At 36.4% G+C, this 21,373-nt stretch overlaps 1 protein-coding gene and 1 long non-coding RNA gene across 4 annotated transcripts in view; one reads left to right on the forward strand and one right to left on the reverse strand.

The window, feature by feature from the left end:
• The window catches only part of KIAA0825, a 462,961-nt gene that overhangs the window by 390,368 nt on the left and 51,220 nt on the right, over positions 1–21,373 (forward strand). The window lies entirely within an intron of this gene.
• The window catches only part of LOC104006367 (uncharacterized), a 215,923-nt gene that overhangs the window by 101,850 nt on the left and 92,700 nt on the right, over positions 1–21,373 (reverse strand). For all 3 annotated transcript variants that reach the window (XR_010156856.1, XR_010156855.1, XR_680061.5), the window contains one exon: positions 7,217–7,293. This is a non-coding gene — a long non-coding RNA (uncharacterized LOC104006367). The remainder of the gene's footprint in view (positions 1–7,216; positions 7,294–21,373) is intronic.

The raw sequence follows: 21,373 nt of genomic DNA on the forward strand, positions 1-21,373 counted from the left end.
TCTTCTTTAAGAATATATTAATAGTAAAATTACTTACTCCTATATATACAACGAATCCTTAATTATCAAAAACATTTATAGTCATCACCTCATGATTCAGTTTGCCCTTCTCTAGTCCAAATGAATTGAAGTAGGAATTCATAGGACCTTTCCTAGTGAAGAAAGATTTTAGTGCTATTTAAAGAAAGTAAAAAGTATATTCTCCTCTGATAGAAATTTTCATTCTGATAATATTTTATTTGTATCTTTTTTTAATGTCATGGCAAGAAATGCAGTTGATGGGCAAGGCACAGTGGCTCACACCTGTAATCCCAGCACTTTGGGAGGCCAAGATGGGCTGATCACCTGAGGTCAGGAGTTCGAGACCAGCCTGGCTGACATGGCGAAACCAGTCTTTATTAAAAATACAAAAATTAGCTGAGCATGGTGGTGGGTGGCTGTAATCCCAGCTACTCAGGAGGCTGAAGCAGGAGAATAATCACTTCAACCCCAGAGGTTGAGGTTGTAGTGAGCCGAGATTGTGCCACTGCACTCTAGCCTGGGTGACAGAGCGAGACTCTTTCTCAAAAAAAAAAAAAAAAAAAAAAAAAAAAAGAAAAGAAAAAGAAAGAGAAAAGAAAAAGAAATGGAGTTGATTTTGAAGAGAAATCATTTTGAATAATTAACCATGAATTACTCTAATTAGCAGAAAATAATTATAGGTTGGACATACGCTCTTTCAAATGCAGAGGGTAGAGTAAAAGAAAATTGGAAAAATAATGCCACCTTATAGATGTTGCGATGAATCCCAAAGAGGGCTTTTCTTTGAATTAATCTTTAACTAAGGCATGTTAAATGTCTTCCATTAGAAAACATTCATATTTCTACAAGACAAAAATTATTACCTAGCATATGTTGTTAGTTAGAGAATCTTTATTGTAATAATTATTAAAGAAGACATCTTTAATGCTTCCTAAAAGAGAAAATATCATTTCCTTTGTTCCTTTTATAACACTTTCTGGATCACCAGAACAGCCTTCGATAGATTTAGCATATTTGTACATCATAGGAATACTTAAAACACTGTTTGTAAGTGGAGTTTAACATATTCATGTCACTTGGAAAATGTTTGTCAAGTGATTAACATCACAGTTGCACTTGTGGCTTCTGTTTCCTGTAGGGGAAGAATATGTGGCACACTGATGAGAACAGGTAACAGATTCCTTTGCAATTAGTTTCTGTTCTGCAAAGACCATCATCAGGACTGAAATGAGAGCTGACAAAAAGGTATACAGTCTACGTGAAGTATACTTTTGGGCTAAAGGGAGCCCAGATATGGGACCCAGCAGACATGTGCTCAGATATGGCACCACAGATAACTAGTTAGTCCCTGACTAACTATGCAACTTGGATAAGTCTCATTGTGCCTCTTTAGCTGTTTCTTTATTAGTAGTACCATCCATCTCACAGGATTGTAACATGGTAAAAATGAAATGTGAAATTAACTTTCGAAAGTTAAAAGCAACAGCAACAACAAAAAGGTAAAGCATTGTTTGGACAAAAATGTAATTTTTTGGAAGAGGTAGTTGTGGAGGCAATGTGGAGATGTAGGTCAAAGGATAAAAAGTTGTAATTATGTAGGATGAACAAGTCTAGATCTAAGTACAGCATGAGGACTACAGTTAATACTGTATTGTATTTGGGATTTTTTGCTAAGAAAGTAGAATTTAGATGCTCTTGCCACACATACAAAAGGGTAACTGTGCGAGTTGATGGATATGTTAATTTGCTTAACATAGTAATCACTTCACAATGTATATCAGAGCATCATATTGTATATCTTAAATATATACAATAAAAATGTAGCTTTAATATATATGATTTTTACCAAAAAAAACCATTTGCAATTTAGAAATGAGGAGTATCTGGCATATGGTTGAATAAAGCATAACTTATTTTCATATACCATCATATATAAAAATAAATTGAAAGATGCCTGCTTTTATGATTGTTAAGAGCTAATTATGCAAGAGAGTATCTTTGCAAAGCAATATATAGTGACATTCTGATCATTGGTCACAAATGTGATTTTCTAGGTTAGGTTTCAATTTTGAAAACAACATTCTTGCTTCTTAAATCCTTGCTCTTTTTCTACATCACTCTTTTGCCACCATCAAGAAAGCTTTTTCTGTATCACTCTTCTGCCACCATCAAGAAAACTGTTTTTCTTGATTGTTCAAAATAATAAATGGAGTCAAAGCCTATGTATAGAATAAACAAATGGTCTCACTCGCTTAAAAAATAACAGCACTCCTTGATCCTTTCATTATACCATCCTCTCTCCTCTTCTTTTCTTTTCTCCTTACCTGAAATATTGAATGAAACATTATCTCCAGTGAATCGCAATTAAAATATATGTTGGTTGCCTGGGAGAGGAGAGAAAGGCCCAAGAATCTCCTTTAATCTTCTCTTACAGGCTATTGGCATGGATTCTTTTATCTGATTAGATAAAACAGTTAGCTTTCAGTATGGGCAAGTTGGACTAGGATTTCAGGAGAAGCTGTTTAGTGGTTATAATCGGTGATTTTTAAGGTTCCTTTCAACTCTGAAATATTTTATTACAAGTAGACCCATGTAGCCAAGGGGTGCCCTGAGAGATAAAGGGAGGGAGACTACTAAATGACAGTGAAGAAGTAAGATCATAGAGGAAAATTATGCACTTCACTGTTTTGCCTGGAACTAGAGAGGCAAAGGCGTGGGTGAGAAAAAAATGGGCCTTGATGCAATATCTAACAAGCCACAAACATCTTAACTTCCTAAACCTTACATATATTCTAACTGAGAGAGAAAATAGATTTCACCAAAGAAAAGACAAGGTTCTTTGGGGAAGGAGATAAAGACAGAGACCTCTGTATTTGTTCCTCCAATAACAGGAGGAACTTATAAAAGAATAAGGACATAGATGCCTCATTCCCAGGGACTACTTAGGTTTTCCATGATCTTGAAATCTTGAAAGCTCAGGCAGCAGAGGAAATCAGTTCAGGCCTGTTTGTGACAGAGTGGACTCATGGCTGGAGAATGAGCAGAGACTGCCCCTGTCCTCTGGGTCTTACTCCTTGATTTTCAGGAACCTCCTCACAAAACATCGCCTCATTCTTGCCTCTTGGGGCAGGTTCCTGTGAGGACTCAGACTCAGGAGAGCATATCTTGTAATTATCTTGGCTGAGGACCTCTTGACCTTGGACAGCTGAAGGAGGGTCTGGATGCATATATTGGCCATGTCTGATTTTACAGAAGTAATCTTCACAGGCATGGTTTGGTGGAACTTGTAGCCATCTGTAAGGCCACTGTAGAAATACACATCATTTACTTCGAGTCTATAAAGTTTTGTGGATCAAATAGGAATGACTTGTCAAGTGGCAACTCCTAGAGAAGGATGAAAGTTGGCCACTTCCTGCTCCTGGTTACTCTAACCTCCAGCTCCTTCTGAAATCCTGGCAGGCTCTACCCCCGAGACCACAAAGAGGGACTCTTAGGGTCACACCTCGTAGTCTGTGGAGGACTAGCATCTTCTTTTGATGAAACTGAAATGCAACACTTAATACTCTTGGAAGAGAGAAAATGAATGATAAGAATTCTGACAACCTGGCTTGAATGTTTCTATTACAAAATTAGAGAAACAATCGAATTTGAAGGGACATGTAAAACATCACAAAAATGAATCAGTGGTTACTGAGGAGTCTAAACTCTAGGTCATACTAATGCATATATGTTTCCAGGTCTGCTGTGATGGTTAAAATAGGTTAATATTAATAGTTTTCAGTCCCATAATAAAATAGGTCTAAGACCTGTAGTGCACTTTATCCTCTTAAATTGGCTCACCATGTACATGGAATGTATAAAAGAACCAGATCAAGTGTTATCACAGATTCTTAGTGAATGGAATCTGAATCAGGATTCACAGGATTTGTTTAGTTAATTGTCTCTATATAGTCATTTGCCACATAATGATGTTTCAGTAAACAATTAACAGCATATACATTTATATATGCTGTTTATATAATCCATAAGATTATAATGGAGCTGAAAAATTCCTATTGCCTAGTGATATCATAGCTGTCATAAAGTGGTAGTGCAACACCTTACTCACATGTTTGTGTTGATGCTGGTATAAACAAATGTGTGCTGCCAGTCATATAAAAGTGCAGTATAGCACATAAAATTATGTATAGTAAATAATGCTTGACAATATTAACAAATGACTATGTTACTGGTTTCTATATTTCCTTCACTCTACTTTCATTGTTATAGTGTACTCCTACTTATTAAAAAAAAAATGTTAACTGTAAAACAGCCTTAGGCGGATCCTTCAGGAGATACTGTAGAAGGCAGAATTGTCATGAGAGATGACAGCCCCATGTGTGTTATTGCCCCAGAAGAACTTCCAGTGGGATAAGATGTAGAAGTGGAAGACAGTGATATTGATGACTCTGACCCTGAGTTGGCTTCAGATAATGTGTGTGTTTCAGTCTTAGTTTTTAACAAAAAAAATTTCAGAAGTAAAAAATAAAATGTTTTTAAAATAGGAAAAAAGCTTATAGAATAAGGATATGGAGAAAGAATTTTTTGCACAGCTATACAATGTATTTGTGTTTTAAGCTAAATGTTATTACAAGAGTCAAAAGTTTAAAAATGTCAACATTTATAAAGGTAAAGAACTACAGTAAGCTAAGGTTAATTTATTATTGAAGAAAAAATAGTTTTTATAAATTTAGTGTAGCCTAAGTGTGGAGTGTTTATAAGTTCTACAGTAGTGTACAGTAACATCCTAGGCCATCACATTCATTCACCACTCACTCACTGGCTCACCAGTGCAACTTCTAGTCCTGCAAGCCCTATTCATGGTAAGTGCCCTATAAAGGTGCACCATTATCTTTCATATGATATTTTTACTCCTTTTCTATATATAGATATGTTTAGACACACAATTACCAGTGTGTTACAATGACCTACAGTATTCCAATACAGTAACTTGCTGTGCAGGTTTGTAGCCTAGGAGCAATACACTATACTATATAGGTATGTAGTAGGCTCTACCACCTAGGTTTGTGTAGGTCCACTCTATATGATGTTAAATGATGAAGTTGCCTAACAATGCATTTCTTAGATTGTATCCTCATTGTTAAGCAGTACGTAACTGTATTTAAATATTGTGACATGGGATATATTTTTATAATCTGTTCATATAGCTCAGGGGTCTCCAACCTCCAGGCCACAGATGGTACTGGTCCATGGGCTCTTGGGGACCAGGCCACACAGCAGGAGGTGAGTGGTGGGCAAGTGAGTGAACCTGAGCTCCACCTCCTCTCAGATCAGCGGCAACATTAGATTATCATAGGAACGTGAACTCTGTTGTTAACTGTGCATGCGAGGGATCTAGATTGCACACTCCCTATGAGAATCTAATATCTGATGATCTGTCACTGTATATATTACACGTAATAATATATACATGTATATACATTATATATTACAATGTAATAATAATAGAAATAAAGTGCCAATAAATGTAATGCGCTTTAATCATTCCAAAACTGTCTCTCCTCCCCGCCCCCATCTGTGGAAAAATTGTCTTCTACAAAACCAGTCTCTAGTGCCAAAAAGTTTGGGGACCTTTATGAGCTACTTATGGAGTATCTAATATACATAAAGCTTAGTGATAACCAGTGCAAAAGCACAAAGATAGAGAGGAGATAAGCATATAAATAAGACCCCAAAGCTGAATAAGGTAAATGTCATAGGAAGGAACAACAACAACAACAAAAATCTGTGGGTTAAGGGCAGAGGAGTAATATCCAGTTGGAAAATACATTCATGGAGAACAAGAAATTTGATGGAGATCTGGAAGCAGATAAGTAGGATGTTAGCAGGTGACATTGGGAAGAAATATGCAGTGAGGAGGAAGGAGCATAAATTAGAGGGTAGAGGCAGGACACATGGAGTAAGTTCATGGACAAGGCACTCCAATTTAATCATAGCATGAAATCAACTCTGTGGTATGTTGGCAATCTCCCTTTTCCTCACAGTTCTGGAATGTTTGCTACTGCAGTTTGGTTTAGTTCAACAGTCATTCCTTGGATACCCACTAAGTGACAAACACTGTTCCAAAGCAGGGAAATAAAAGATAAAAAGGTATACACATTCTTTGCCCTCACATCACTTACAGTGGGGCAAATCCTTTGAACTATCATGGTTATTGGAAATATGCTTGGAATGCTTTTGGATGGAGAGGCATCCCTAACCCAGCCTGTGAAGTCAGTCAAGACTTTCCAAAAACAAAATGGTTAGAACTCAGTCTAGATGGACAAGAAGGAATTAGGTAAAAAACAGAAGCAAAGGTGTTCAAGGCACAGGGAAGAAAAGCATGAGAAAAAGGTATGAAACAGCATTTGAGCTCGGGAAACTATAAGAAGTTCAGGATTCCAGAAGCATTCATTCAAGTAATTTCTAAGGAGTGTCATTATTGCTCCAGTATTTGCTTTTTGATGTGAAACTGAGAAATATAATTATATGGCTTTCATGGTAAGCCCACACCCTTTACTAACTTTGGAGTTACTAATGGTGTTTCATTTTTAGAATACCTACGTGTTTGTGTTTTATTGTTATTCTACCACATGATGATTTTGTAAACAAACATTGCATATATTCAATGTTCCCTGAATTTCATTACCTTGACTCAATGAGCTTTATGATTGTAATACTATTGGGCAATATACCCAAGAGTTATAAGAATGCCCAACATTGAGACGTTTGCAGCATTCCCACCTTCTTGTTTTGTTAAAAAACATATTGCCTTATAAGTGAATCTAAGTATTATTCACACAATCCCTTAGTATTATATACTTCTCAGTCCCAAATAGTTCTTATGTTCTCACTACTGACACCTTAAATCTCTATAATATTATTTGTGTGTCCCTTTTTAAAAAAACACTGATATCTAAATATATGAATAGCAAAAGTATTCTTCCTGGACTATACTTCTATCTTCTCTGCCCTGGTCTAATAATTGTCTATCTTTGAAGTACATTTTCAGAAAGCAAAATTTAAATCAAGACTGTCATTTCAAAATATAGGGCTACCTACAGTATGGGTATGTATAACTAAATATGCTGCTTAGTGGACCAGGAGTTCAGCCCATGATGGTAAATAGCATGTGTGACACCAGGGTTTCACTCACTGCTCAGTTTTGTGGCAACTGTGGATCACTGTGTAACCTCAGTCTTCGTGGCTTCTCATTTATGGGGCTCTGCTCAGCTGTAATGGAAGCAAAAGATGTGAAATCAGACACCACTGAAAATGTTTATCTGTAAGAGTAAAAGCCTTTTACTCTCTTGCTAAGTTTTTTCACTATGCTATTTATTTCTATTTTAAGGAAAGTTTTTTTAAATGATACGTAAGTCATTTGAAAATGGTATCTACACACACCAGATAGAAAATTAAAGGACATGAATAATTTAAATTTTAAATGCTTCCTTTGGTTATCAAGATATTTGAGTTCTGAAATGTTTGAATAGTTGCTTCATACTCAACTCCTACATGTATACATAGTAAAAGAGAAAAAAATCCTTTGAAATGTTCATATTTTCCTCTTATGTCAACATGGATATGTCATAATATTTTTTGTTTTATGGGACTCATTTCCAGTTGATGCAGAATTTTAAAGTCAAGATAATCACAATAATTAAGGAGTAAATGTGTAAATGAGGGCCTGATTCAAGTTATTTAATTAACATAGATTCATGGAAATTTGACAACTGGAGGATTAAATATGGATTTTCATCTAATCTGTTTCTGTACTTTTCAGTTCTCCTAAACTATCACCAAATAAAGGGCAACAATAGAGAATTAGAAATGTGAAAAAAAATTAGGAAGCTATTTCCTGTTCCTCTGTGGCTTGTCTAGTCTAAAACTCCTGCATTGAGAAGTTCTTAGAGACAATTCTTGTGAATCTTTTCTATGTGGGGGAAGTGAGAAGATGGAGAAAAATGGCTCTCCTCCCTAAATATAGTCCTAGTGGTGTTGATGTTAACCTGTTCAGGATAGACCAAGCCCTTTAGTATGAACGGGAGCCCTGGGTCCCCCAGGACTAGGTAATCATTGCCTTTTATCCCCTCTTATCACAGGCTAATCACTTTATTCCTCCTGGATTCCTCCTGTTAAAAATCAGGTAAAAAAGCCCAATGGCAGCAATTAAACCTACCTTCCATTCCATCTGAATGGAACAGGCTCCCAACAATGTTTCTCTCAAAGTACAAACGTTTCTCATCTCTATTCCCACTACTACTCCCTTCACCCCTAAAGAGTCCCAGACAGAATTTTCAGATTCAGGCCAAATCCCTTCCATTTACTTCCACAGTGATCTTCCTTGAACACTGCTTTACCATATTCTTACCCTGCTTTCTTCTCTCTCCAATTGGAGAGAACCAATACTTACTTAGGGCCAAATAAACTGGCTAATCTATAATTCCAAACTAACAATAATGTTAAGGTGATGTGTTGGGGGTGTTGTACCAGCCTAAAGAAAGCATGTTGGGAGAGCCTCTTTTTTTATGGGATGAGTTGGCTTATCTTCCCTAGACACACCAAAATCATGGTAGAGGAACCCGGCATGGGATCATCAGGAAGAGGAAGTGGGGCAGTGAGATAATAAGTTCTAGTATGAACACTGAATCTGAAGTGCCAGGAGTTCATCGTGGTGAAATTGTCTAGAATAACAAATATGGATTCGGAGCTTATCAGGGAAGTCTGGTCATGAGAGTCCTCAGGGATGCTTAGGGGTTTACGAGATGCAAGGTTATGAGATGGCCAAGGATGGGTTTGTAGTGTTAAGAGGAGAGGGCTAGAGACAGATGGAGGCGGAGCTAAGAGTAGGAGGGCAACCAGGAGAGAAGAGTGCGAGGAATCAAGGGAGGAAAGTTTTTCAGGAAAGAAGAACCATTCACCAGTTTAAGTCCCAGCGAGGCCAAGTTAGATTAAGATTAAAAAGGGAAAAGGGGAAGAGAGAAATACAGAAAGCAAGTAGACTACTTAGGCAAATGAGATTTTCAGTAATAAAAGAGAACAGACTTCTATTCCTCAATCTTTCTTTCCGTCTTCACCTCATATTTATCTCCAAACAAAACCATATTTCTACATTGTTTGTCAATATTTGAATTTATCAATTTGAAAAAAATATTTTTGACTCTTCACAACTCCCACACTAAGCCTAAGGCCAAATCTTTGTTCTGTTGAATCCCTTTTCTCCATTCCCACCCATTGGCCTTTTCTTTGCCCTGATGTGTTTCTCATGTTGGTTTCTCCTCTGGCCTATGTGCAATGTACCTGCCAGATGGACATTTCTGCATTATGCACACTTGGTCCATCTTTTATTTTTACTACTTTCATTAGCTTCTGCTTTCCTTTAGTAATAGATTCAGATTTATTTTCCACTCTGCCTTTATCTTCTCTTGATTGCCATTTTTTGAGCCTTCTTTTCCTTTTCCTTGACCATCATTCCATCTTGTTGTCTGATCCCCTGAACACTTGTCACCTGGCACTTTCTGGCAACTTCCAAAGCCACCCCTCTGAAACTTTCACTTTTCTTCTCTTGTCTTTAAAAAAACTTGGCTGCTGTATTTCATTAATGAATATAAATAGGAAGCAAGTTAATGTCACTTTAATATTTTGATTTAGATTATCCTCATCTTGACCAAATGTTGCATTTCATGTGTATAATTCAAAATATTTCAGTGTTGTCTATTTTTTCTTATTTTGTTTTGTTGTTTGTTTGTTGGTTGTTTTTTCCTCAAAACTCAGGCTAGGCCCTCACATGAACGTAGAGAAAAGAGTTTGCCTGGACAATATGATTTGAAGGGTGTCTTAAAGCTCAGTAACTGGTCACAGTTACTCAAGTACTTATTATTCTCTACCTTTCAATTGAATTGAGGCATTTTAACTTCTAAAATGCTAAAATAATTTCTTAAGCCACTAGGAGCCATGAAGACGTCAGACAGGGTTATATTTACAAGGAGGGTAGGAAGAAATTTGGTTTGATTGAGGCAAGAATAAAGATGGCCCAGGACCGAGGAGTTTCCCAGAGAGTACAAGCCCTGGGGCCACTAGAGTGGAGGGCTCAGAGCAACTAAAGTCAGTCGAACACTTCAGGTATTGGGGGAAGGGAAGGGTGATGCTACCATCAGGAGAGGATGTTGAAGTGAGACAAGGGTAAAATGAAAAGAAACTTCTCTTATATCATTGGTTTGCCTCAATGAATATTTAAAAGGGGTTCCTTTTGGTTATTTTTTGAGGGTTTTATTTTTATTTCCTTTAAAATGAATATTTGTCCAATTACTTGATAAAGGAAGGAAGGGTATGATCTTTATAGAGATCCTCTTTTCCATGCAGCACACTAATTGCAGGGAAAAATATAGGAAACATTTTCTGTCTACTCATTTACTCATTTATGCATATACCCATGTACTAATTAAAAAATTATCCAGGGCCGGGTGCAGTGGTTCATGCCTGTAATCCTGGCATTTTGGGAGGCTGATGCAGGTGGATCCCTTGACGCCAGGAGTTTGAGACCAGCTGGCCAACCTAGCAAGACTCCATCTCTAAAAAATGAAAATAAAAATAAATCATTGTGAATGTGATGTGTGCTAGGTACTTTGGCATTTTAAATAAAATGGTAAATAAGACACAGTTCCTATCATCCTGGAGTCTAAAGTAGTGTGCATGGACAGATAACAAAGCAGTTACAGTCCAGCATGTTACGTGCCATGATCAGAGAAGTACAGGTGCTTCCTGGAACAAGAGAAAGGGCACTCCATGCAGATTAGGAGCAACAGCAAACTTCACAGTGGGAATGACATCTTAATAGGAGTTGGCCAGGCCAGGCTAGAGGGAAGGGGCAGAGACGTGAAGGTGAAGATGGAAATAATATTCCAAACTGGAAAACAGCACCTGTATCACTCAAGGTGAGTAAGAATGTGACTTTCACAGACATAAACAATGTTGTCTGTGGTGGGAAGTCAAAGTCGAAGGGCTAAGTAGATAAAAGATGAGTCTGGGTCCCATCATAAAGGCCTTTTGTGGGCTGTTCAAGGAATTTATATTTAACCTGAGGATAAATATATGGAGAATCATTGAAAGGTTTTAGATAGTAAAATAATGTCATCAGATTGCTTTGTAGAGAGCTGATTCTAGCTAAAAGAGGTAGTATTAGGTGGGTGGAATAGGAGACTGCAATACCAATTTGGAAGTCACTGTTGCAGCCATTCTAGCCAGAGATAATGGTAGTCTAACTTATATTACCAAGAGAAAGGACTCATTCAAGAGATATTTATTATATAGTAGATAATATCAATAGGACTTGGAGGTTTATGAAACCAGAGAAAAAGGAAAATCATGATGCCCAAATTTCTCCTATGGCCACTAGATGAATGCTGTCATTCATTGAGATGGAGAACACCAGAGAAAAAGCCTTTTGTGGGGAGAGAGCCTGTGAAACACCCAAGAGTCAAACAAACAGGGGTTACAATCCTAAGTCTTTGGTCAAGTTACTTATCTTAGAGTGCCTCAATTTCCTTATCTATGAAATGGGGATGATATTACCTATTTCATAGAGCTATTGATAGAATTAAATGAGATAATGTACATAATGTATTTTATACAGTAATCTGGATCATATAAGTATTCTTAATAATTAATATGATTCATATTATTTAAAACTTTGTTAAGGTGGTAGTTCTCCATGGCATTTTTACATGTCTTGTGATGGCTTTTGTCCCAGACTATCTGTTCAAAGAGCTCTGCATAGCAGACAGCCTCAAGATAGTGAGTCCCTCAGGGTAGAAAGCAGATTTGTTTCTCTACTGGGATAATAAAGATAATGACTCCTTCCTGGGCAAAGGTTGGGCTGGTTTGCTAGCAGCCCCCTAATAAGATTGGATTTCCCAAACTGAGGTTCCTTAGCTATGACACAAATTCACTATACATGCAGCATCCACTTGGGCCACTCTGTATTCCTCCTGTGAGACTTGGGAGTGGGGTGACCAAGGGTATCCAATGTAAATGTGGAGCTTATGTTGCCCATAGTCCCATGAGTAATTAAGGTCTTTGCCTCTCTCCTAATAGCCTCATGTCTCCTGCTAGCATTTATGAAACCTTAGCAGGCTATCTCGTTAGCTTAAAAGCAAGGGAAAAATCTCAGACTCTTCACGTTTCTTGATGAAGTTGTCTCCTAAATGTTTACATGTATGTTGTAAAACCTTGATACAGTGGCTGTGTAAGATGCTATTTTCCAGTCTTGACATTGAACATTTTCCATAAATCTGATTATGGGCAATATATAAACAAAACTGTATGAAACAAGAGTGTTTATTTTCACTTTGAAGAATTCGATCGTTTTGCTTATTTGTTTGGGAAAAGTTTGAGAAACACAAGATTACTTTGCGTTTAAAATATTTCTTCTTTCAGGCACAAATCCATGGGGGACAAATGTTTATCGTATAAATCCTTACTATCTAATAAGTACTAAGTATCACAAGTATATGTTGAAATCATACAATAATTTTACTATTAATAGCAATCATTGAATAAATAGCATAGATTAAGGTAGCCATTGGCTAGCAAATTCCACCTATGTATTAATGAAGAGTAACATCGTGTATTCATATATATCAGATAATCTCTCACTTAACTTGCCAGTGTTTATTCAGGTATGGGCACATAATTTCTAAAAGGCATCAATTTGTATTCATGTACGTATATATAAAATACCTAGTTATATCTGAGAACATAGTTAGGGATATGCTTTGTAAGAAAATATGATGATCCTGGAGTTAAATAAAATGAAGAATGTTCACTTGGATCCAATATGATCAGATGCAGATAACATCCAGTAGGGAACAGGGTCTGCAAACTACAAAAAAAGGGCAAAATACACAGATAAGAGAAAAAATGGGTTACAGGTAGGACTCAAGATAGTGGACAAAGTATACGGAAGATAGATCTTACTTTAATAATCCAAGACAAGAATGAGAAGGAGAAGTAAAAGATCTAGCATGTTTTAATAGAGGAAGCTGGAAATACAGTCCAGGATGGGGGCAAATAAGGCCTTGTTCAGGGAAGGCTTCCTAGAGCAAGGAACACTGACCATGTGAAGGAAGGAATCAGCGTGATAACATGAGACCTTAATCCAGATACCAAAGGGGTGACTTGGGAGCCTAATAACCCTATGTTTCTAAACACCAGAAGATAGTCACTCATTTGAAGGGGAGAGGAATAAAACCACAAAGAGTTTGTAAACCAAAATGTCTATAACATGTGGAGAAACTTCCATGCATCTGAGTTATTGGTACCAAGAAGGGGCAGTTTAGTGTTCTTAAACTAAAGGTGTCATTCTTTGTGGCACAGGTGAAACCCAAGCTAAATTAAATGAACATGAAACTACACTAATAGTGTTTCTAAACTGTATATCATTTTAAGTTTTAGTTGTATTCTTGAGACATCTCTGGACTAAAGAACAGACAAAGAGTTGGAAAAATAATCCACTGAGAAGGCCAGAGAAAATATAAGCCAGGAACTCAGATTTTGATCTTTGTTGATAGTATTTTTGTCTCTCTTATTCCTGGGTAGTGGTAGACAAGATGGGGCAATAATAAAAATTGCTTAGTTTTGGAGACATGGCCAAAATCTAAAACACTATCATGTTTAAAATAATTAAAGTGTCAGGCATTCTTTTACTTATACACTACATCTTTGTTTATTATTCTGTTAGATAAAGCCTCGTGTCATTATACTCCAGGCAAAGCTGTTAACAGGGAAACTAAATCCACACCCTAGACCTAATTTTTTAATACAGCTTCTTCTTTGATCTATTGCATCTCTGTATTTAATTATGAGGTCTGACTTGATGCCATTGTATCTTTTGCTCTTCTAGCTCTTTCTGTAGTTTGTAAAAAAAGAATTTTCTGTTTCTTTTAAAGCAAGCTCATTTTTAGTTAGTTCATTGAAAGGTGTAACCTTCTACTTCTTATTGCTCCTTGGGTCCTTTTATTCTTTGTCTCCTGAACTGACACAATTACCACCTCTATATTCTGCAAATATAGCTTGCAGAGCCGGTTTCCTAAGAATATAATTTTCAAAAGTTCCAGACATAAGAATGACTCTAAAGCCATTTGATGAGTTCACTGTTACATTTCCTCATTTGCTTCCTTCCCAAAGAGATTTTGATTTTTGCCTGGAACATGCTTATCAGCTTAAAGGTATGCAGCATCATTATGTTATAAGGATTTTCTTCTGCAGCAGCAAGTGCACTAGCCTTGAATGAAGCAGTTGCTAATCATGTTGCACTAAGCAAATAAAAGTCAGAACCGACCTAATCTTGCTTGCCTAATACCAGTTTCTGCTGCAGACTTCAGTGTAATGTTCTAATCACTGGCGCAAAACAGCCAATTAATTTGCTTTCCCTACGTGTTTTTACTGGCCAAGATGCATAGGGGAGCAGTGCGTTCGGTCATAATCATGCTCCACAAAGATGGGAAATGTTCCCTTTGAGCTTCCAATCATTAGGCCAGCTGAAGTGAAGACAAGCCCATTGACAAGTGAGAATGGCAATAATTTATTTTCTATTGATGGGTTGTGACAAATCATGTCGAAGCAGTGGCTGCATACTGTGGGGCTCTGCGAAGGAAGACTGTGATGGGCAAAGATGAAACCCTTCACAGCTCATTTAGTCCAAATGTAGCCACCTGGGTGGTGAATCGGTTCAACATACCAGCCCAGGCATTCCAGCACAAAATTAGATCACTAACAGGCAGGCCATATAGGGGTTCCTAGAAGACATTAATCAACAGGGTTGAGCTGTCAAAATGCAGAGTTTGAAATTAAGAAACACCAAAAGGATGAAAATGTGGCAATGCTGTCAAAAAAATCAAGAATGTGATGTCTACTGCAGGATTCTAGCCACCATTAAAAAAGCTTAGAAGAAAAATAAATTATAAACAGGTAAAGAAAGGCATTACCCTACTGAAAATTTTCCTAACATTTTTACACATGTTAATTAGTAAAAGCAGCATAAAAAGTTATGCAAGCATAAGCACAACCCTTTTCAACTTAACACTGACAGGTCAGCTACATGTAAGTCCTCCTTACCGCCCCACAGCATAGTTCGTCTCTTATTTAAATTTCTTTTCTACCGGACCTACTGATGTGCAAAGCATTTGATGTCTCACCCTGCTTATGAATACCAACATTGCAAACTACAGAATTTTTAGACTTGCATGGTTCATTTTCTGAACACTGTTTTTGGTAGAATAGAGATTTCTAGAATCTGGACTATTCAGGGGTGTGTGTATGTGTTATGTGTGTTTCTATGATTATATTTTATCAGTATGGTTTTCTTTAAAAAGCTCATTGTCTGTTTTCATGTTATAAAAAACATTTAATGCAATAAACAAATTCAAACAGTCAGAGTTACTGAAACTGACCGAATTTTCACTGAGCAAAAACATGAAAACTTCCATTACCTAAAATTATAAAATTTAAATCCTGAAGAATTCCTTTCCAAGCCCCACATGGGTTTTTTCTTAAAGTTTGGTCTGTGGACCACAAACATCAAAATGATCTAGAGCACTCACTGAAAATGTAAATGCACAGACCAATATCCCTCAGACCTACTGCATACAAATTTTTGGGATGGGCCTGAGAACTAGAATTTTAATAGGATCCCCAGAGTGATTCTGAATGTACAGCAAAACTTGAAAACTACCTATTCTTGTATGAATAAGCTCTGGCCCATTTTCAAGTTCAAACACTTGCTTCTTTCCAGCACTGTCTAACACATCTCCCTCTTGGACAAGCTATGCTCCATTTGTTCACAAACACTCTAATACGTTCACATTTCCATGCCTTTGATCATGCTGTGCCCTTCATCTAGAATTCCTCCCCAATCTCCAGCCCCAGCTCCATCTTTCCCATCCTCTAAGAGTCAGCTCAAATGCTCACTCCCACATGAAGCCTTCTCTGTAACTCTCAGCTAGATGTTAATATTCTGGCCTCTGTGCTGTCTTAGCCTTTTGTTTGTGTGTTTTCTAGCATTGCCACCTTGCCTTTCATTGCAGTTACCTGTATACGTGCTTTATCTCCCAAAGATGGTTCACTCTGTGAGGCTCATGTCTGGTATGTCTGTTAACATCTCATAGCATCTAACTCATTGCCTCATATTATATGTACAGTAAATGTTTGTGGAATTGAATTGTTGAATAATAGATGTTAGTTAATTCAAACCTAAGCTTTATGCTTTTAAGTCAGTCAGGGAGGTAAGTGTTCTCCCTTGCTTTATGCTCAGAATTCTCATTAGCATCTTGGACTGAGTTTACCTGTGAGCAAAAATAAATGAGGTCTGTTATTTTATTTATTTGTTTGTTTTACTTATATACAGTTTGTCTGTCAAATACTATTCTGCTTTATATTTTCTATATTAGCTTTGATGATATTTTCCCTGAAAGAATATTTGTTGATATTCTAAGTCTTCAGTTGAAACAGATATGTAAAGTGTATTAATTTGCTGGAAAAAATAAATGACCTTACAGCATGCTACTCTAAACCATTTGTTTTATAAATATTTCAGATATTCATGGGCTTAAAAAAACAAAAACACAGGAACTTTATGCCCTAAAATATTTGATAGCTCTGTATGATGATTAATGAACAGTTCGGCAATTGTTCAACTATGCCTAACTTAAGACTAATATCTTATACCCCAATATAGCATAAAGCATGGAAGCCATGATTTGGCTTTTCATAACCTAAGGAACAAGTTCAGCCTGACTTTAAGGTAAAGAAGTGTTTGACTGCGAGCCCCCCTGTATTCTGGAAGCACAAGAAAGATTTGAAAGATACAGGGCAAATCCTATCAGTTTTATCCAGGTTCTTGAAAGTAGTATGGTCTGCTCAATCCATGTTGTAATTGTTTTAAAAAACCCTTTTTACCTATGTGTTATTGTGATATTGCTGTGTGTTTAGACACCACGGAAACATATGCGTGAAATGTTGCCAGGATACTTGAGAATATGCACTTGAAAAAATAAAATAATTCAAGCTAATTTAAGTTAAACCTATTCTAGTCAGAAGAACAGTCCTTTATCTGTCTTGGTCTTCAATTACAAACACTCTTGATGAGGAGTAGGCATTGAGGAGATGCCTCTGACTTTATTTGAGTGCCAAAGATCTCTGGCAGACTAGAACCAGGACAGGGCTGCTGGGAAAAGTTCTGAAGGTGTGGGAAATGATTCTTTCAAAAAGAAGGTGATATGTAAACTTACCTCTTTGCAACACCTGGGGTTGTTTTAGAACTGGTATAAAAAATGCTTTCTGGGGACCACACATTTCATAAATGTTTCCTTCACTGTTTAGTAGACATCTCAGTGGGTTCTGCTTTAACTCAGTTAATGATTGTAATAGAACAGAGTATGATACTGCATTTTTATTTATATTAGAATTGCTGGCCATGGGCACCTAGGGAGCCCCTAGGTATAACTAAAACCTAATTAGGAGAAAAGAACATTGCTGGCTCAATTTCTGAATTGGAGAGTAGAAGAAACATAATTCCTTATATAACAACATAAAGTCATTTCAAAATAAATAACTAAAAATGATACTGTTTTGGAAATATGCTTTCCACCTCCCCAAACCAGAAAAGAACAGCAATGTGGTATTGTCTATAGAACTGATTTGATCTTCTGCGAATTCCTCTATTCCCAGTGTATATAAGCCCTAAAACCGTTTTTGCAAACATCCTATGTCACTTGAGGGTGGAAGAAAGGAAAAGTTAGTCCATAAATGGTTGATGTAAAGTGATGAGACCTTATAGGAGAGACTGAAGGATTGTGACAGACAAGCACTGAGAAAGGGAAAGAGATAAAAAGAAACCATAGTGTGAGTTTCAGGAAACCTTTGATGTGTAAGAAATATGTGGGCATTAGATTAAAGGTTCTCAACATTGACCTCATAATATTCATGATACAAGAATTAGAAGAGCCTTTGAAGAAGATAATAAGAATAAACTTACAGTCTTCTTTGAAAAACCCACAGAGCACAAATAAACAAATAAAAATCAATCTGTCCTGTACAAGGTATCCTGCTTACTGTATCAGCAAAAAGAAATCAACTTTGACCTATGCATAAAACCTGAAGGAAAAAGGGACTATAAACAAAAGGCAAATGAAGAACATAATCTGAAGAGGAATGGCACAAGAGAAACACAGAAAGTATTCAAAAAAATAGTTCTCCAGAGTCTCTAAGGAATTACAGACAACACAGCCTCTAGAAAACAATCTAAAAAGACTTCAAAAACGTGACACAGTGAAATAATGGAAGATGAAAATTGATCTGGAAAACTCATAAAGAAATGAAGGAGAAACTGGAAATCATAACAGACATAAAAGCCTCATTAAAGGCAATAAAAATTAGAATATATGCTCTTCAAAACAGAGTCATAGAGGCTAGAATTGAGAAATAAAGACAAAGAAAATAAACCTCAAAAACCAAATTAGGTTAAAAGAACTATGTAAAAATTACTATAGAGATGATAGATGCGGCAGAGAGAAAAAGGAGAACCAACAATCACAAAATTACTATTTCTGAAGAAAATAACGGAACAAAAAAACTAACACATAAGAAAACTTTCCTGAAGAAAGATTTGATCTGTATAGTGCAAGCATCCTTTATATCTGAAAAAAAACCTTAATACAAAATAATGCTAAAACATATGCTAATACAGTTTCTTTGTTCTCTAAGGATAAAATTATATGGGCATCCTAGCTGACAAAGCAAGTCATGGAATAGGGGAAAATCAGGTGCGTCTTACACTTTTTCAGAGCAGCACTGGCTACATAGCAGTGGGTCTATGGCAACATTTCCAGGGCAAGAAAATATGATCCGAAATATAAAGACAACATTCTCAAGCAGGTAAGAGCTTAGGGATTATGGCATCCATGATAATTATTACAAGCAAGAGATGAATCAAAGTAAAATACTATATAAAAATATCTAAGATTGGGCCGGGCATGGTGGCTCACGCCTGTAATCCCAGCACTTTGGGAGGCCAAGGCGGGTGAATCATGAGGTCAGGAGATCGAGACCATCCTGGCTAACATGGTGAAACCCCATCTCTACTAAAAATATAAAAAAGTGGTGGTGGGCACCTGTAGTCCCAGCTACTCGGGAGGCTGAGGCAGGAGAATGGCATGAACCCAGGAGGCGGAGGTTGCAGTGAGCCGAGATCACGCCACAACACTCCATCCTGGGTGACAGAGCAAGACTCCGTCTCAAAAAAAAAAAAAAAAATATATATATATATATATATATATAAAATATATGATTAAATAATCACAGAAATCATAGTTAAATGTTATAAATCCTGAGAGTGTAAAAATAATTACAAATACCCACAGATACACACACACACCAACTACCAAAGGGTGGAGAAAAAGGGAAGTGATGGAAAAAACCATGATGTGTTAGTACATCTTTTACAATCAGCTCTCAGAAGATGCTGTTTTAAGTACTAATGTTTCAGCCACTTACAGTTCTTTCATGGTGTTTTAAAAATTACATTTAGAGGAATTTTCAAGGAATTCTACCAACTCATAGTGAAGAAATGTTTCTCTGAATTCCCAACAATTTTTCTCTTTCACTTCATTTTTTTCTTTGATTATCTATGTGGTATTAAAGCCAGCATCTATGAAATTGTCCCATTTTTAAAAGATATTTCATTTCCATCCCTTTGTCTTGGTATTATAGGTGTCTGGAAAGATGTTCACCAAATATGGAAGTTATTCCTGAATGGGGAACTTTTGAGTGATGATTAACTGCCCCCTGTAGAGGAGAGGAGGTCATATGAACAGTTTAGTCAGAGAATAGTTTTAAATACCCAGAAAAATGAGGTATATTTTTGATGCTGTCTTTTGCATATTCTTCCATTTCATTTCTCTTGAAGGAAAAATAAAAGGTAAAACCATTCAATCACCTTATGCAAGATGCTCACAGTGGCACACTGTTAATCTTTGAAGGAATTACAAAGGAAGCTAAAGAAATTTATTTTTCCATAAATAGTTTACAATTTAACTTGATGGTCTTTAGTTTTTTCCATTTGTTTGGATGCAATGCTAACTTAGTATAACAGAAAAAGGACTCACAAAGAATCGAATGGTGATATTTTTAGGTAGCTCTCTTATTCCTCATTCACACATAATCCGTGGCTCTCTTATCCAAGTAATGGGTAAGTTTATATTTTGGAACTATTCAAAGTATAAGGCATTGTCTTGGGTAACTACTTTAATGTGAACTTGAACTCTGAAAGAGAAAAATGTCAGCCAAAACTATAATGCCTTAAATATATATTTTGCTATTTGTCACAAGTCACTATTTTGGTTTAAAGGAAATCCTTAACTGAATTAGCAATTATCAAAGAAGTACAAATTTGTTCTATTTGAATAACTCCCATTTCCCCAATAAGAAAAACTAATGACTTGACCATATACTGTGGCCTAGATTTTGTAATCTGTTACTGCTCTAAAGAAAATTTTAAGCTGGATTAGTTATTCACAGATGTATCTACCCAAATGTTTGTTTATAGTCATTCAGTTTGATATTTTTTCTAAATATACTGTCATGTTGTGGGATTCTGTTTGCGTAGCTATAATGGGGTTAACTTTACATTTTTATTTGTTAACATTTTCATGATAGAAGCTGAAATTTTGAAGGTTATGATATCATTTCAAGATTGTCAAAGCTCCCAGTTTGACATATTATTTCTCAAAGTGTATCTAAAAAGAGAGGATGATGGAAGGAATCAGCAGTTACAGAAGTTTGTTAGCATAAAATATATGGGAAGGAGATGAGGAGCTGTATTTAATATGATGGGTAATTTACAATATCTGTGCAAATCAGATACTCGAGTATCTGTTAAATGGGCAGTCTTCCATTTGATTGTGAATACTTCGCTATGATCTAATCTTTTCCTTTTCTTTTTTTAAAAGTAAATTTAAACATCTGGTCCCTCACCCACTAGATGTTTTTACCCAGTTTAATTGCAGATTGGAAATGCTTTCCTGAAATCATGAACTTTTATTTCTTAAAATTAATTGTGATATAATCACAAAGATGATCATTCACAGTGAGGGCTATATTAACACTTTTTAAATGGTTAATAACACATTGCTCACTGTAGCTGCTTTTGCAACTTTTAGTTTTGTATCTTATTTTGTCCTCCAAGGTAAAATGACGGAGTGAGCATATTGCATAAAAACTAAGATCATCACTCTTCCACTGCCTATCACCCTGTTTATGC

The sequence above is a fragment of the Pan troglodytes genome, chromosome 4 (genome assembly GCF_028858775.2).
Source record: "Pan troglodytes isolate AG18354 chromosome 4, NHGRI_mPanTro3-v2.0_pri, whole genome shotgun sequence".
Classification (NCBI taxonomy): Eukaryota; Metazoa; Chordata; class Mammalia; order Primates; family Hominidae; genus Pan; species Pan troglodytes.